The sequence below is a fragment of the Suncus etruscus genome, chromosome 1 (assembly GCF_024139225.1).
Source record: "Suncus etruscus isolate mSunEtr1 chromosome 1, mSunEtr1.pri.cur, whole genome shotgun sequence".
Lineage (NCBI taxonomy): Eukaryota > Metazoa > Chordata > Mammalia > Eulipotyphla > Soricidae > Suncus > Suncus etruscus.
The window spans coordinates 182,796,066-182,804,600 of record NC_064848.1 but is presented as its reverse complement, the minus strand read 5'-3'; positions in this window follow the sequence as shown (position 1 = coordinate 182,804,600).

Below are 8,535 nucleotides of genomic sequence, written 5' to 3'. Positions count from 1 at the left end.
TGCAGGTGGCTGATACAGGTTCAATCTCCAGTTTCTGCCTCCAGTAGCAATACTTCCCCAGGCCTCCCACAGGGAGAGTCAGGTCTTCCCAGTTGCTCCACAGAGACCCCAGCACATAGGAAACCTCAGGGTGCTAAGAACCAGGCAGGAAAACCTGCTTAACAGTGCCTGAAGATTACCCAGGAAACAGTGGTCCCAGCAGGTCTTCCCCACCTCTTCAGATCCCCCTGGGTCTCAGGTCACTGTGAACCAGCCCCCTTGGGACAATGGGGCTCCATCTGCAATAGTCACAGTCACCTGCCAGTGGCATCTGTATCTGATGGCATTTGTCTCCTAGAAGTCACATCCTAATGTCCAGTCTCCTAAATGCCATCCACATTCACAATGGCTGCTGTCGCCCAGAATGTCTCTAAAGAAACCTGTGTCTATGGGATGCCTCAGGTTCAATCCTGAGTACTGTCTACTGATGCTCCAAGTACTGAGCCCAGAGTACTGCCAGGTGCGGCCCCCAAATAAGCAAAAGAAATGTAGAAATGTGGGATTTTGTTTTTTGTTTTGTTTTTTGAGCCACACCCAGCGGTGCTCAGGAGTTACTCCTAGCTCTGTGTTCAGAAATCTCTCCTGACAGGCACGGAGGACCATATGGGATCCAGGGATTGAACCCAGGTCAATCCTGGGTCAGCTGGATGCAAGGCAAACGCCCTACAGCTGTGCTATCTCTCCAACCCAAAATAGTGTTATTTTATCACTATCATTTTTTTTTATTTTGGTTTTTGGCACACACCCAGTAATGCTTAGGGGTTAGTTACTCCTGTCTATGTTCTCAGAAATCGCTCCTGGTTTGGGGAACCACATGGAATGCTGGGAAATCGAACTGCGGTCCATCCTAGGCTAGTGCTCGCAAGGCAGACACCTTACCTCTTGTGCTCTATCACTCCAGCCCAATATCACTATCATTTTAATGATTTTATTTTATACATTAAAAAGATATTGATGTGGGGGCCAGAACGGTGGTGCAAGCAGTAGGGCATCTGCCTTGCAAGTGCGTGTCTCATATGGTCTCCCAAGCCAGGAGTAATGTCTGAGCACATAGCCAGGAGTAACCCCTTAGCATCACCGTGTGTGGGCTCCCCCCAAAAAAAAAAACAAAAAAAGGAAAAGAGAAAGGTATTGATGTGTTATTCTGGGAGGGAGGGCGGGGAGTGTCTATGCACATTACTGGGGTCCAGAGTAAAATAAATAAGATTGAAAACGAACAGTTCTCAGCTGGGGGTAGAGGCAGGCGGAAGGCAATGATGGCGAAAAATCTGTCTTGGAAAAACAAATGTTGTTTATCTGGGAGCGGCTGTGGCCTAGAGACGAGGCCCCCAATTCATCTTCTTGTGACTCAGACTGGGCCAACACCCCATGTGCTCACCCCTGATATGCCACAGGTCCATCTACAGAGACCTTAGTCTTGCTCTCGCACCTGTCACTTGATTGGCTTGTGTCTGTACATGCCCTGCACAGTCATTCACTGGACACAGTGTCAGCTGTGGAAGGTCATGTGACCCCACAGGTCAGCTGCATGCCAGTCACGGGCCTGTTGGTTAATATGTTATAGGGGCTGCATGTTTTTGCCATGTAACCAGTAGGGAATCTCGTGTACTCATCTATCCCCCATTCCTTAGTTTCTGCCCAACGAAAGTCACTATTTCAGACACTGTTGCTACAACAGTGGACAAAGAAAGAACAAAACTGCCAGGGATCAGGTTAAATAACTCACAGAGGAACACCAGGTTCCATCCCTGTCATCACCTGGTGCAATCCCCAACTCCTCACCCAATAGTACTACTGAACACCACCAATCCCCCAAACCTTCAAAAATCCCTGTCCTCTCAAAAGTAAGGCCATAAGTAAAATAACTCAACATTCAACTGTGGGGTCTAAAGCAATAGTACCTCTGGGTGTGGCCTGTTCCTTCCTAATAAATGCTCAAGTCTTGTTTCTGGACTTCCTACTGACCTTCCTGCTTTCCAGGTAAGCTGAAGACTTACCTGTTGGAACTTCTGAACCTGTTTCACCCTCTTTAGCATGTGTGAATTATCTCCTACGTTGACATTTGGTTCCAGATACTTGTCTCTCCAGTGCCCTGGCTTTGTAACTTGAGGCCCGATTCTAACAATGATCCTTCAATAGTAAAGCAATAGTAAAGCAGCTGACCCAGGTTTGATCTCCAGCATCCTATATAATCCCCTGAGCACCAGCAGGAGTGATCCCTGAATCAGGAGGAAACCCCAAGCATTGCCAAGTGTGGCCCCCAAACCAAGGCATGCAAGGCAAATGTCTTACCTCCTTGCTATCTCTCCAGCCCCTGCTAACAGTTTTTTTTGGGGTGGGTGAGGTCAAGCAGTGCTCAGATGTTCCTCCTGGCTCTACACTCAGAAATCGCTCCTGGCAGGCTCAGGGGACCATATGGGATGCTGAAATTTGAACCACCGTCCTTCTACATGCAAGGCAAGTGCTCTACCTCCATGCTCTCTCTCCAGCCTTGGAAACATTTTTTACTCTTTTTGTTTTTGTTTTTTTTGTTGTTTGTTTGTTTGTTTTTGGACCACACCCGGCGGTGCTCAGGGGTTACTCCTGGCTGTCTGCTCAGAAAACACCTCCTGGCAGGCACGGGGGACCATGTGGGACACCGGGATTCGAACAACTACCTTTGGTCCCAGATCAGCTGCTTGCAAGGCAAACGCCGCTGTGCTATCTCTCCGGGCCTGGAAACATTTTTTAATGTAGTACCTTGGGTTGGTGTTTAGACCACCTAATTTCACCTCTGGGTGTGGCCTGTTCCTTCCTAATAAATGCTCAAGTCTTGTTTCTGGACTTCCTACTGACCTTCCTGCTTCTTAGGAGCTGAAGGCTTACCTGTTGGGACTTCTGAACCTGTTTCACCCTCTTTAGCATGTGTGAATTATCTCCTACGTTGACATTTGGTTCCAGACACTTGTCTCTCCAGTGTCCTGGCTTTGTAACTTGAGGCCTGATTCTTTTTTTTTTTTTTTTTTTTTTTTTTTTGGTTTTTGGTTTTTGGGTCACACCCAGCGATGCTCAGGGGTTACTCCTGGCTGTCTGCTCAGAAATAGCTCCTGGCAGGCACGGGGGACCATATGGGACACCGGGATTCGAACCAACCACCTTAGGTTCTGGATGGGCTGCTTGCAAGGCAAACACCGCTGTGCTATCTCTCCGGGCCCGAGGCCTGATTCTAACAATGATCCTTCAATGCAGTGACAATAACAAGACGATAAGCATTGAGTAAATCATGACATTATGGTTCTAACACCAAGACAATGGGCGAAGCTAAGGATGTGGGTAGAGAGGACATATGCACATCAGGGAGACTCACTTGAGCAAAGACTAATGATCCTGGCAGGAGCTTTTATAATATTAGGGAGACACCTTCTAGGCTGAAGGAACCACAGGTACCAACCACAGCCCAGAAGTGGGGAATGGGGCAGGTACAGTGGTGGGTAAAGCAATGCTTTGAGACTGGGTGGGAGGGAGGTCTGAAAGCACCAGATCTCAATCCAGAGTCTCTGGATCTGGGTGGGCTCAAACTTTTCCTATTGCTCTGACCTTTGAGAACTTAGCACACACCCCATGTGGGACACAGGCTGGAGCTTGGCCCCAGACCACACTGAATGGTTCAATCTTAAATCCTGGGATACTGCTTCTGTAAACTTACTTGGCCTGAAACTCAAAACAGCTGAAGCAGTTCAGGGGCCCAGAAAGATCTTCCTGTGGTTTCTGTCCTTTCTTCTCTTTGTTTTCTTTTGTTTGGGGGTTACACCCAGCTGTGTCTAGGGCTTACTCTTGGCTCTGCACTAAAGAATCACTGCTGACAGTCCTTAGGGAACCATATGTGCTATCAGGGATTGGAGGAGCGTAGCTAGTTCTGGGGATTGAACCTGTATTAGCCAGGTGCAAGGAAAGCACTTTACCCACTGCACTCTCTCTTGTCCCTATTTTATTGATTTATCCATTTGTTTATTTATTGGTTTGGGGGCCACAGCCAATGGTATTCAGGGGTTGCTCCTGAACTCTGCCATAAGGAATTATTCCTGTTGGTCCTCAGGAGACCATGTGGGATGCCAGGTATTCAACCAAGGTCTGTCCCATGTAAAGCAAACACCTTGCTGTACTAACACGGGCTCCTGTTTTATGTTTAATCTTGAATTCTCCTACTTAGTATAGTGCTTCGAATCATCGTGAGAAAAAGTAAAATGAAAACAAGCGCCTACAACCTAAACAAGCAGTTGAAATTGACCTGTCACAGTTGGGCCTTGTAACCATTTGGAAGAACATGGAAAACATCACACCAGGGCCCACTTGTCACCCCCAGTTGACAGGAGCCTCCCTCTGGGACTCCTTGTCCTCTGTTGCCATCTCCTGGAAATATGAGGAACTGCAGCAATTACCAGAAATCTGGGGGCAAGGGTGGTGAGGGAATTGAGCCTCTAGCCTGGTAACTGGGGGACTCATAACCTCCCACAATTCCTTTTCCAGCAAGAGACTGTGGTGTGATTCCAAGATTTATTTATTTATTTATTTATTTATTTATTATGTATTTATTTTTGGGTCACACCCGGCCGCGTTCAGGGGTTTCCTGGCTCTATGCTCAGAAATCGCTCCTGGCAGGCTCAGGGGACCATATGGAATGCCAGGACCTTCTGCATACAAGGCAAACACCTTACCTCCATGCTATCTGTCCAGCCCCTAATTCCAAGATTTCTAAAGCTTATTTCCAGACCTGTTTCAGAACCCAGAAATAACTCTGAAAAGTTAGGGAGTTCTATGAGCCAAAGCAGGTAGGTTCATGCCTTTTATGTGGCTTGTCTGGGTTCCATCCTTGGCAACCCAAATGGTCCCCTGAGCCCCACCAGGAGTGATGCCTGAGTGCAGAGCCAGGAGTCAGCCTTGAGTTCCGCCAGGTGTAGCCAAAAGTAAGTTAAACATCTCTGTGATTTCACCTGGCCCTTAGAATCAAGTACAGAAAGAACATCCACCCTATGCATGGCAAATCCCTTCCTGGATTGTGAATTGTCTTCAACATTATGTACATTGCCCCCCCCAACTCCCGGCTTTCGAAGAGCCATTCAGAGGCAAGATGGAACCTTGGCCTTATGGGTGAAGGCAAGTCAAGGAGACACAACTCTACTTGTTTCTGACTCAGGAGGCTCCGCTACAGCCTTAGGGCAGGAACCAGAGACTCAGAGGGTTCACTACTGATGGAGGGAGGTTCAGAACGCCCCCTGGCGGTGGGATGGTGACACAGCAGGAGGGAGCTCCAGGGACCTGGGAAAGGAACTGTCCTGAGGTCTTGGATTCACCAGGAGTTAAAGTCACCGAGAGAGGTCTCAGGTCTTCTCCAGTATTGGCCGGGAGAGGGCGCTCGGGAGTAGCGCTCTGTGCTGCCCTCGTGTGGACAGAGTGGGGAGACACGCAGCGGCAAGAGGCTGTCCTGGGGAGGTCGCAGCATGGGCCCGGGGTGCAGATGCCATTGAAGAAGGGGCTCCCCTGGGAGAATGTCCCTCCACCGCCTGGCTGGGCAAAACCAGAAATATGGACACAGGTTGGAAGACAAATGGGGAACAGAGCAGGGAAAACTGCTGGGGATCAAACCTTGTTCAGCCATGCGAAATGCAAGTGCCTTAACTGCCAATCAGTGCCAAGTTCACACTGCATTTGGTTTTACCCTCTGCCTTGTACCTGCTGGTTTACCACAAAGGGAACCATTGAGCAGTCAAGTTCTCAATGCCCAGAATTCCCTCACATGTCCCCATCGGTCCTCCACCTTCATAACACACCCAAGTTAAGTGATTGTTCCTTTCCACTTTTTGGTTTTTGGTTTTTGGGTCACAACGGCAGCGCTCAGAGGTTACTCCTGGCCCTATGCTCAGAAATCCCTCCTGGCAGGCCTGGGGGACCATATGGGATGCCAGGATTCGAACCACCGTCCTTCTGCATGCAAGGCAAACGCCTTACCTTCATGCAATCTCTCCGGACCCTTTCCACGTTATTTTAGAAAGTAGCAGTTAGATGTTGTCTCTTCCCATCCTACGAAGCCAGTGAAAATGTTTCCTAAGCAAAAACCTCAACAGAGGTGGTCAGCCCCGAGCAGAGTCATGTATATCCTTGAAATTCCCCCATCACTGTTGGGTCCAAGCACTATCCAGCCAGCACAGCCAGATCAAGTATCATTGAGAGTGGCCCCATGCCTCCTGAGCACTGTTTTTGTTTTTGTTTTTTTTGGGGGGCCACACCCGGCGGTGCTCAGGGGTTACTCCTGGCTATCTGCTCAGAAATAGCTCCTGGCAGGTACAGGGGACTATATGGGACGCTGGGATTCAAACCGACCACCTTAGGTCCTGGATCAGCTGCTTGCAAGGCAAATGCCGCTGTGCTATCTCTCTGGCTCCCCTGAGCACTGTTTAGAAGGCCTCAAAAATAATGAAATGAGGGGCCGGGCGGTGGCGCTAAAGGTAAGGTGCCTGCCTTGCCTTCGCTAGCCTTGGACGGACAGCGGTTCGATCCCCCGGTGTCCCATATGGTCCCCCGAGCCAGGAGCAACTTCTGAGCACATAGCCAGGAGTAACCCCTGAGCGTTACCGGGTGTGGCCCAAAAACCAAAAATAATAATAATAATAATAATGAAATGAGAGGCCGGAGAGATAGCATGGAGGTGGAGCCTTTTCTTTGCATGCAGAAGGACGGTGGTTCAAATCCCGGCAACCCCAAGCCTGCCAGGAGCAATTTCTGAGTGTAAAGCCAGAAGTGACTCCTGAGCACCGCCGGTGTGACTGAAAAGCCAATGATGATGATGATGATGATGATGATGATGATGATGATGATGAAATTAAATAATAAAATAAGTGGTCAGAAAGACATGGCACCTCAGTTCTGTGTGGCAAGGAAAGAGTCCTTGAGACAGCATCTTAAAAGGGTTCCTCCTGATGGGGTCGTCACCCACAGTCACTCACAGTCCCAGCTCTGGGGACCTGGAGGGATGCTATGCAGTTCTACCAATTTGTTCCTTTGGTGCAACCAGCAGGAACCAAATCAGTGCAGCCTCAAACAGATGCGTCTCTGTCCCTCACACCCACTCACCCTGTTTACAGCAGCCCTGGGCATGTTCAAACATGCACACATATGCATGCATGCACAGCCAGGGCAGAACCCAATACTTCAGTGTCATTCTGGAGGTGTGAAGCCGAGGTACTCTCTCAGGGCCCTCCAGCGGGGCCAGGCTCCCTTGGAGGAGAGCAGAGAACCCCTAATCAGGTACGGCAGTGGTTCTCAAATAGTGGGGTGAGCCCCCCCCCCCGGGAGGCGCGAAGCTCCGTAAAGGGGGTCGCGTTTGACCTCGGCAAACTGTCATAACAAGCTAAGCCCCGTGTTTATGTCTCTGTATGTCTCTGGAGCAGAGAGTTGCTGTGTCCTGCTTCAAACCCCGCTTCAAAAAGAAAAGCTATGCATTGCAAAACGTGCTCATTGTAGCCATTCATCCAGACATTACCGCTGATCCAAAAATCAGCTCAGGGGCCCGGAGAGATAGCACAGTGGCGTTTGCCTTGCAAGCAGCCGATCCAGGACCAAAGGTGGTTGGTTCGAATCCCGGTGTCCCACATGGTCTCCCATGCCTGCCAGGAGCTATTTCTGAGCAGACAGCCAGGAGTAACCCCTGAGCAATGCCGGGTGTGGCCCAAAAACCAAAAAAAAAAAAAAAAAAAATCAGCTCAGGGGCCGGAGAGATAGCATGGAGGTAAGGCATTTGCCTTTCATGCAGAAGGTCATCGGTTCGAATCCCGGCGTCCCATATGGTCCCCCGTGCCTGCCAGGAGCAATTTCTGAGCATGGAGCCAGGAGGAACCCCTGAGCACTGCCAGGTGTGACCCAAAAACCACACACACACACACACACACACACACACACACACACACACACACACACAAAAATCACCTCAATCATTTCATATATTTTTGTTTTGCAAGTTAAAGTTTTTTAAAATAAAGATACTATTTACACTCGCGGAGGGGGGCACAAAAATGTTTTCTTCTTCCTAGGGGGGCATGACAGAAAATAATTGAGAAGCACAGAAATACAGTAAGTGTTTCTTCTCCTCCCTTGGGGAGTGAGGGGGAAGAATAGAGGGTCAGCTCCTCTCAGTGGCAAGGCCTGCAAGTTCCTACTTCTCCTCCTAGAACAAATACGAAGCCCAACAAAATATTGTCTGTGGTGTACCCCAAGACCCACCCATATCTGGGAGGAGTTTTGGGAACCGGATAATAGGTGTAACTACCTGCAAGACCTCCCATTTCTGGGAGGGGTCTGGAAAAGGATAGATAAACCTCTGAGCCAGGGGATTCGGGGCTGGTGCCCTTTTGCCGTTTCTCTTTTGGCCCGGCTTGGCTTCCTGGCTTTTGGATCTTTGGGCCGCATGGAGCCCAAAGGGAAGATGGCTAACAGGAGATAAGATGCAGGGCTAGCAAAATATAG